Source organism: Drosophila gunungcola, unplaced genomic scaffold (assembly GCF_025200985.1).
Source record: "Drosophila gunungcola strain Sukarami unplaced genomic scaffold, Dgunungcola_SK_2 000080F, whole genome shotgun sequence".
NCBI lineage: Eukaryota > Metazoa > Arthropoda > Insecta > Diptera > Drosophilidae > Drosophila > Drosophila gunungcola.
In genome coordinates this window covers 140,594-150,868 of record NW_026453242.1, presented here as the reverse complement: position 1 = coordinate 150,868, position 10,275 = coordinate 140,594, and the positions used below count along the sequence as shown (strand labels likewise).

At 37.0% G+C, this 10,275-nt stretch overlaps 2 long non-coding RNA genes across 2 annotated transcripts; both read left to right on the top strand.

Moving 5' to 3' along the window:
• The first annotated feature begins 6,408 nt into the window (after positions 1 to 6,408).
• Positions 6,409 to 8,250, top strand: LOC128264839 (uncharacterized). The gene is made up of 2 exons (XR_008268774.1): positions 6,409 to 7,374; positions 7,442 to 8,250. It is a non-coding gene; the product is annotated as an uncharacterized LOC128264839 (long non-coding RNA).
• A 780-nt stretch (positions 8,251 to 9,030) lies between these two features.
• LOC128264837 (uncharacterized) lies at positions 9,031 to 9,637 on the top strand. The gene is made up of 2 exons (XR_008268772.1): positions 9,031 to 9,337; positions 9,386 to 9,637. It is a non-coding gene; the product is annotated as an uncharacterized LOC128264837 (long non-coding RNA).
• Positions 9,638 to 10,275: the final 638 nt, after the last annotated feature.

Sequence of the window (10,275 nt, the reverse complement as noted above, 5' to 3'; positions counted from 1 at the left end):
GAGATTACAATTCGAATTTGGGTTAACTACAAGTTAACCCACACCCGCTTTGGCGTGCAAGCAATAAATCTCAAGATTATCGTCTCTATCCTTTGCTATTCTTGTACTGTCAAAGTCGAGTACAAAAGTTTTGTCTGAGTGTAGTTCAGCCTGCGCCCGAGCATCGATTATAAGCAAGGATGAGGATGAACGAGGGCCGTGTGCCGATGATGATGATGTAAAGCGTCAGCCCTATTCAGAAACAGCAACTCAAGCAACCTCCACACCCGTAATTCGCTGCTGGATACGAGGTGCAGTAAATAGAGATTTAAACGCTAGCCCTGCAATCGGCTGGCCACTTTTCTGCTGTGTTGTCAACGCAACGCAACGCAATGACAATGTTCCCTTCGCAGTACCCGTTTTAAACAATGCTCCACTTCGCATTTAACGTCGAAAGAGTGCTCGCATTCAAACCAAACCAAAGTTTAGTGCAGAGCTCGCAAATATCCGTCAGCCGTTTCAATGAGACCGAAAAATACCGACTATCTAAGGACATTTTAAGATTGAGTCGGGAGCAAACACTTTCCAAGTGTTTTTGCCCAAAAGGTGCTCGGCACAGAGCAAGACACTTTTTCGCGCTCTGCTTGTTTCAGTCTTTCAGGGACACAAGTAGAAGGTGCTTTTGTATGCGTGTATGCGTTAGTCTGTGTAACCTGCGCGTGTCAGCAAATTTCTGATCCGTTTTAGTTTTCATTTCATATTTATTGAGGTTAAGTCATCATACTTCAATTGGCACGTGAAGAAAACAAGAAAGTGTATCTGTTTTCAAATTTGGTAATGGAAGTCAGTTTGTAATGTTTGTGGTGTGAAGCTAAGTGGAAAACATATTACCAATCTCAAGTGTCATTTGGTTTCACGGCATGCCGAAACATGTCGCGATCCGCAAAAAAGAGAAAAATCTGCATTGAGACAAAGAAATTATCTGTTGTTAAAATAGTCACCAGAGACGGCAGACCATTTTGAAGGGTTTCGCGACATAGTGAATCCCACGAATGATGCACTATCCATTAATCGCATAAGGTCGCGTAACATAATGGGTCATGTGAGAGAAAAGGAGTTGTCCATTAGGCGTGAAATCAAGTCCTTGGCTAAAGGAAAGCATATTTCTCTGGAAACTGACGTCGACACTAGGAGTAAACCTACAGATAATTAACAGCTCAACGGAAAGCGCAGAAATTGCAATTCGAACTCTTGGAACGATTCAGTTATTGAAACAAGCCTATGGTTTTTCTTCCTCGCACACATAAAAAATAAAACATTTTATTTAGTCACTTATCCCGAAGTAGGCTTCTAAAAACAGTTTTGCTATGAGCGCTCATTCAAAAGTGTCTCATCAAGTTTTTTTTCGAGAGACCGAATTGTTTGTTTTGTTAAACCGAACCGTCGGACCGAAACCCGAAACAGAAACGAAAAAAGTGTTTTGCTTAGAGAGAGATTGTGTGTATTATCTGTTTTGTCAATGTCAAGACTGCACTGGAAAAATTTGTTGACTGTTATTTGCGAGCTCTGGTTTAATCAGAACAGGAAGGGAAGCAAACTTCTTGAAAACATTTGAACTTTGATTTATTTTCGTATATGTTTAAAAAAAAATTGACGCTATGAGGATTTTCGGCTCAGTTCTTCGATCGTTGATATCGTCTTCCGATTTGAATGAAATTAAAAGCATAATTGTAAACGTAATACTATGTCAAAAAAAAATAATATTTTTTTAAATATATTAAAAATGTAATAATTTCCATTTACGAACAAAATATTTATACCCTTGCAGAGGGTATTATAATTTCAGTCAGAAGTTTGCAACGCAGTGAAGGAGACGTTTCCGACCCTATAAAGTATATATATTCTTGATCAGCATCACTAGGAGAGTCGATCTAGCCATGTCCGTCTGTCCGTCTGTCCGTCTGTCCGTCCGTTTATATGCAAACTAGTCTCTCAGTTTTAAAGCTATCTGCATGAAACTTTCCCAAAAGTTGTCTTTCTATTGCAGGTAGTATATAAGTCGGAACGAGCCGGATCGGACGACTATAGCATATAGCTCCCATAGGAACAATCGGAAAAATAAATGAAAAAAAATTATAACTTTGCTGTTTTTTAATTTTTTGTTTAGTTCTTCGACATATAGTAATGGTAAAATATTTCCGATTTACGGTTTAAATTTCATCAAAATCGGACGACTATAGCATATAGCTCCCATAGGAACAATCGGAAAAATAAATGAAAAAAAATTATAACTTTGCTGTTTTTTAATTTTTTGTTTAGTTCTTCGAGATATAGTAATGGTTTAATATTTCAGAATTACGGTTTCAATTTCATCAAAATCGGACGACTATAGCATATAGCTCCCATAGGAACAATCGGAAAAATAAATGAAAAAAATTATAACTTTTCTGTTTTTTAATTTTTTGTTTAGTTCTTCGACATATAGCAATGTTTAATTATTTCAGAATTATGGTATAAATTTTATCAAAATCGGACGTCTATAGCATATAGCTCCCATAGAAATAATAAAAATATATAAAATAACTATCTAATAATTGAGCTGCAAATAATCATAGTTTCAATGTTTTTTTTTAGCACATACTCAAGTAAATCATAATTTAAATGTTTTCAAAAGTATTTAATTAATGCAATAGCTGCAAGGGTATATGAACTTCGGCTTGCCGAAGTTTGCTTTCCTTCTTGTTTTTTAAAATTTAAATGATATAGTCGTCCGATTTTGATGATATTTATTCTCAAAAAACTAAACCAAAAAATTAAAAAACAGCAAAGTAATAATTTTTTTCATTTATTATTCCGATTGTTCCAATGGGAGCTATATGCTATAGTCGTCCGATCCGTCCTATGTACTACCCGCTTCAAAACTGAGAAACTAGTTTGCGTAGAAACGGACGGACAGTCTGACGGACAGACGGAAATGGTTAGATCGTTAACCCGTTAAGAGGTGTTTTTGTTTGATAAAAAATATCTACATTTTGCAAAAGCTGCATATATACCCCTTGGCATGACTTGATCATTTTTATGATTTTTGTAACTTTTCACTGAAACTATAAGCTTATTTTATCTTGAATGTTTCCGTTGCGCTGCAATTGGTCACAAATAAAATATTTGCAAAAAGAGAGTTGTTAATTTTCTCTGTACATGAACGTCGAGATCTCGAAAACTATTAAAGCTAGAGATTTGGGATTTGACATGCAAAGATATAACTTCATTCATAATCGTTGTTATAGCAGCAGAGGTATATAAATTTTGACTTGCACGTTTATCCAAAAATACATTGATGTAAATCGTTTGGTTGCCAAAATACATATATTTAATAATATAACAAACATCAAGTTGTTTAATGACAATATCATAGTCATCCGAAGTATACCAAAGTTCCATACTTGATATATATGTACATCATTTGAAGACATATAATCCAAGCAATAAATTAATAAGCGAGAAAAAGCAAATATTACGAATCAGATTCTGCACGCTCCTTTGTTAATTTCCCGTGCACACGCACACTTTACCCTTACCATTGCCACTTAATAAGGGCAAGAGCAGTGAGGAACGATGGTGAATACACACTTTCAGTCCCTTGACGAACCCACGGACACTTTTCCCCGATGTTTTCTTCGTGTTGGTGCGCAGTTATTTAAAATAATATTTCCGTATCCGGCAAATAATACGGAACGCGTGCTTCTTCTGAAGCGAGTTATAGGTCCCCGCCCAATGAGGTCTGACCATCCTGGGATGCTGCGACCTTTCTTGTGATAGGGACGAAATTTAATTTCTTGTGAAATGTTTTAAAAACGACAAAAGTACTTTAGCTTGAAAAATGTTGAAATCAATACTTGGGTATTAAGATATACAACATCTGAATAAAAATCTGTCAAGTGGTCTCCCTCATTTTAAAAGGTGGAATTTTCAAGAAACCTCTTGGCTTTTTGATATTACAACAAGAACAAAAAAAAAAGAAAATTTTTTCGTCCATCTATGCATAAATATATATCCTCTCTATAAAAAGTTTCAAATATTTTATATATATTTATACCCTTGCAGGGGTATTTTAATTTCAGTAAGTGAAATTAGTGAAATCAGTTCGAAGTGAAAATCATCACAGCTTCAATAGATTTTAACAATGAATAGCTGCAAGGGTATTAATTATTATTTTTTCTTGAATTTTTTAAATTATAAAAATCAGTGTACTATTTTTCAACACTCTCTTGTGGAAAACATATGTAAACCTATAAATGTGCGTATGCGTCCCGCCTTTTTCAGCAGAACACAAAAGCAAAGATCATGCAGTTTTATTCATGCGCAAATCCACAAACAATGCATCATTTTAATTGTTTACTTCAAGGGTAAAGTTAGCGCACCCTAAGTAGGGTTGTTGGCCCAAACTATTCATTTGCCCAACTATGTAGGGCGTGTGTGCCTGGGCTCGGATGTTTAGTGTAACAATTTTGACCTCTTTTGTTTGATACAAAACCTTGTCGGCATCGGCTGTGGTTTGCAGTGAAATCCCCGATTCTTTGTTATCTAAGCTATATTACGGTCCCGTCTTTCTTCTCCAACTTCAATTGTTATCTCTTCCTTATTTTTTGTTTGACCTCAATCAGGATGAAATCTGTGGCTGACGACTTTCTTTAAACCAGCTTAAGTATCAGACATTTTCTAACCAATAACAACTACGCGCCGCTGATATCGAGTAGTTTAGGGGTCGGGGCCTGCGTCAAGGGTCGTTCGGGCTGCTTTTGTGTGCGTAAGTTGCACCCATTATTAGCTGTCGACACTCGCCAAACCAAAGAAGTACCAGTACCGTCGCGACGGTGCATACTCACAAATATTTTCAATACGGCGTTTTAGTAAAAGAGTGGAGAGCTAACTGACATAGCTTATTGCATGGCTTAGATCGATAAATATTTTTTGATTTTTTTATCCTAACATAACAATTTATAAAAATCCTGAAATAATTTATTTAATGAAGCACCTATCCAGTGGACATCATGAATGAACAACTTAAAGCCAAATTTAAACCCAGTCAAAACTTCTAAAACATTTTCAGTTGAGCTTTTTTTTAAAGCAAAGGCTATTATGTGATTGTCTTATTATTTATTAATTCTTTTTTTTTTTGTTAACATTTTTGAATACCCAAACCTTTTTTGCCTCAATTTAAAGACTATGTTTTAATATATTCATCATACTAATACTTAATAATCTTAAAACAAATTTCTGGCAATGAGGCCAGTTCCACTTTTCAGTCGGAAATGAAATTGACAACATTTTCCGAGTCCCCTTTAATATAGGTAAATTTCACTTCTTTTTGGTCCCTTTTGTTCCCAAGCAAAATCAGCTGACTGGCAGCTGTCACCTATTGACAATGGCGTTTGATTTGTCAGAGTTTTATTGCCCCTGGGCTGATTAAAGCCAAAGCTCGCTGGTCTCTCCTAGTTTACTATACTAGTTTAACGCATAAAATCGAAGGAACTGGCATTTGTGGCCACAAATACAAATTTTCAAATACTTTTATGCCGCGTAATTTTTAATAAATACCTATCTTACCATATTGAAACGAAGACAAAAAGGCGTCCCAAGAAAGAACTGCATAGTTTTTTTCGAACCATGACAACCCTTGCAGCCTCCCCTTCACTTAACAGAGGAAATTTAGATGCCGTGTGCATCTCTCGGAAGTGAAAACTGGAACAGGGCTGATACTTATTTAAGAACTGCATTTTTTAATAAACTAAAAATATTTTTTAATGTTATGTTTTAAATAATACACAGTTGAACAGAGACTTTAATTAACAGGTAACAATAAATTATCTTCTGTACGAAATCTTCGAAACTACCAATTCCCGCGAACTTGTACCAAATATTAATTAAATGATCCAACTACCACGCTTATGAGTTTTAAAATAAATATGTCCCCAGCAAAAAAAATTAGTTGTGTGTGGCGCCATCTGTCGAACTGTAGGGTCACTACTGCAAGCTAGAACACCTCACACCACCCAAAAAATACTAGTTTTGGTAGCGCCATCTGCCGGGAATTAACATTTATGCGTCGATAGATATTGACCTTATAAACATATAAAGCTTTATAACTGGCCTTTATCATATCGCAGAGTGACATGACTTCTTGACTAATCAAGAATATATATATTGTATAGAATCGGAAGGTTGCAAACTTTTAGCAAAAATTATAACACTTTTGCAAGGATTTAAAAAAAAATAATATTTATTTCAAAAACATTTAAAATAGTTTAAAATAGCTCAGTGCTTTAAAATATTTATTGTTTTGGTAACAGTTAGATCCTTTAAAAGTTATCATAAACAAAAAAAATAGTACATGTTATACCTTACTTTACCCTATATTACTTTTTATTATTTCTCAGGGGAAAAACACTTTAATGTAATGTAATGCACTTTGCCGTGCAAATTAATCACGCAAGGCAGAGCGAGCATGTAATAGTATGTGTGCCGACCACTGCACTATAAGAAAATAAATGTAGTTTCCAGCCCTGCTCGTCTAAAGTCTTTACCTTATTGTATTGGCATTTTATTTCTGATTGGAAACAAAAGTCCAACATCGTTTCAAAAATTGAGTTAATAAATGTTAGCCATAGCATAAGCCAAGACAGCACACATTTTAGCCCATACATACAACATGCTATAGTTAATAAAAAAACAATTTACATTACATTTTATTACGGTAATACTGAAAAAGCTCTACTTAGTTTCCACCCCTGCTCGGTTTAAGTCTCTACTTAATTGTGATGGCGTAAAGGGAAACAAGAGTCCACATCGTTTAAAAAACCAAGTTAAAAAATGTTAGCCAGAACATAAACCAAAACAATACCAGCATTAAAAATATTAGCCGACATTAATACAGCTATGATAAAAAAAATTAAATTAACAATGCGCTAACAGACTGGTGTGCTCAATAAAAGAGTCAGTTTAATGGTCAATTGCTGATTTTTAAAAGTTTGTCAAAATTTTTATTTTCTCGATTTTTACTTGATATTTGGCACCACTACCGCCCAAAAACAATGAGAAAAATAGCCGGTAAACAAATAGCCTTGACAAATCAAAACAAAGAACAGCTGTTTAGACGCAATGTAACAGACAATTCTGCTTTATCGATAGGCGACGTACGTGAGTGCAACTCGGCTAAAACTTGGCTACTATAACGTTCGTTTCAGCCTCTGCCACCGTTCTCCTACTGCTATGCTGGTAAAACCTTCGCCTATGCTCACAGAATAGGAGCCGTGCCGAATCGATGAATTTCATAACTTACATATATTTTGCAAAAATCTGTTTAATACGCTGTGTGTTCTGGCACTTACCCGTCTGGTAAATGCTGTCTTGAAGAGTTTGTACATTTTAAAAGTGTATGCATTGATATTCGACCATATTTCAGCCATTACCGATAAGTAATAGCCTGATTCCATTGCCGCGTTAGTGGATTTTTAAATGCACCTGATTCCATTGGCGCATTAGCATTTAGCTAATGCTACTCCGACATGTGAGTGTCACAAACAGCTGATCTGGGTTTGTTTACTTTTGAATTGTCGCAAATCAAATAGAAATGAATTAAACATCATGAGTATGAGCAGCAGGATATCCATATTGCTATCGAAGCATTTGCCAGATTGGACTACAAGGAACGGGAGCTGGTGGTGTTGTCTAACAGGTTTTCTAAGGAAACCACTACTATTTATAAGGAAGGGCCAAAGTCCTTATATATGTGGGAGTTATTTCCTGCCAGAGATCCAGCAGTAATGCATTGTAGACCAGCGACCAGGATTTGCTGGACTTGCTCTTGTTTTCAGTAATTTTTACGCAAAATAGATTTTATATGCAAAAGAATTCTAAAATTGCGCCATCAGCGAAGTCAATAAAAGCCAGCAGCAAGTAACCTGCACCTGCCAAGTCAGCAGCAATCCCCAACATCTTCAAACTTCGACAGCAGCATCAGTAGCAGTGGCGTCAGCAGCAGTGACATCAGGAGGAGCAGTTAGTGACGACCACGACCTGCGGCAGCCCAAGGATCAGCAGCCACATACGGTTGCGAGCGGATCGCACTTGCCAAAGGCTGCACTACATCCGGAGCATTTGGTTCCCTGCGGTCTCTTGATGGTTTTTGAAGTAGCAGTTTCTTCCGTATTTTTGCCGCATCGACCATAAGCACGTTTTCCATCCTGAAATAAATAACTTGTGAACTTTTAAGTTGGTGCAGTCATCCCGGACATATTTTGTTAATACTCACCGTTCTATTCAACTTAAAACTAATCTGGATTTAGAATCCAAAATTCAACATTTGCCGCGTTTCCTGTAATTCCTATATTGGGTCGCGAAATTTAACCAAGAATGGTACGTCTCTTCTCTTCCCCTGGAGCTCCTCAGGAATAGGTAACCCGGTTGGCACTTCCGCCATTTTGCTCTTATTTTTTTTGTTGATGGAAATATTTCCCTAGAGTTATTGCCACTTTGACCTCTTTTTTTTCTGTCTTTAGTCGACCTTGAAAGTTTTTAACTAGAGAATTGCTAATGAATAGAAACTAATCTGGATATGTTTTACAATTAATCTTACCCAAAATTATATGTTATCAAACCGCCGAAATGTTTGTGCAAGTTACTTATTTGAAGGTGAAACGAGCCGGGCGCAAGACGCCAGGAATGATGGGTGGTGCCTTTATCAACATCCTTGCGGCACCCAAAGGATGGTGGGTGCGTTGTGGCAATAACACCAAAGCCAACAATTTCGTCCAGTTATCGATTATATATGCGCAAATAATTCTCGTCTTTGTTTTGATTTTTGATATTGATGGTAGTTGGAATCTAGTAGAAAACTAGTGCTGTGAGACGTCCAAAGTGTCGGAGTCGATTGTTCGGACTGCTGGTCATTAGAGCTGCGAACAAATCGATTCTCTGTGCATAGATTCTTTTCGATATTTTATTCCTTCAAAACATAAATAAAGAACATAAACTAAATTTTTAAGGCTCTAATGATTTTTCCTGCCAAAATTAGTCTGTCAACCATTTTCGGCTTTTCATAACGTAAAATAAAAATCAAAAATACATTTTAAAGGCTCTGATGTTTTTCCTGGCAAATATAAAATACATATCTCAGTTCAAAGCAAAAACTATCGATAAGTCTGGAACCGGGACAAATCGATACACTAACGTTGGTTTACGTTGTTTTTCCCGACCATCCCTAGCGTGGTTATTACGCTTTTTCGATACGATTATTGTACACTTTCTGTTAAGGGGTGGCAATTGAAATTTGCAAGGGCTGTAATTAATTGGAGGCTAAGTACACTTACATAATTTAAAATTTAACATTTTCAAATTTTGATTTTAGGTTGATGTTTTATACCGACTGGATAAAGGTAGAGATTGGAGCAGGTTTGGCGGTGAAATAATGAACCAACGATATTGTTCGGATGGCATGTGTCCACGAACTCCGTACCACACATACACGTCAGAAAGCGAACACGCCAAAGAGAACTTGCTGCTTCATCTCTATTATGGACTTGGTTAAGTCGTAACGACAAAAAATGGCCAATCGGTCCCAAATAAATAGCCCAATCTCACAGACCACATCCAAGCGAAACGGTTGTGACTTTTTAATAATAGCATGCTGCGTGGGGGAGCGTTATGGCCCAGTCCCACAGAGCACCATCCACACTCTCCTTCAAAGATGGTCCGTAAGGTTTTGCCATGCCACAAATTTCCCGGTTATTCCTTGAAGGTGGAATTTACGTTCCTAACCGCACGTTAGAGCTGGGAATAAATCAATGGTTGGCGTATTCGACTTTTTCGATCGATACTTAGATCGACGAAAACCGTTCGCCGCCTGTAAGAGTTTTCCAATCTCAATTTGAACGCATTAAAAGCGGGCCCAGCCCAAGGAACTGGTTTTATACTGACGTATCCAAAACCTCATCTTCTTCTACATTCGCCGTTGTCAACAACGAAAACGGTATTATCGCAGGAGGCACCCTAACCGACTTTAGCTCTTTGTTTACCAACGAGGATTTCGCAATCCTGCAAAGCCTGTCAAGGATTTCGCAATCCTGCAAAGCCTGTCAGAACGCCGCCAACGCCAAAGGGAAATACCCAACCTGCACCGACAGTCTCTTCACTATATCTGCTCTGAAAAACCACGGACATCCCGATCCTACAATTTGCAGGAGGAAAATGCTTGTTGTCCAACGTAACAACTCCAACTCGCAACATGAGCACGCCACC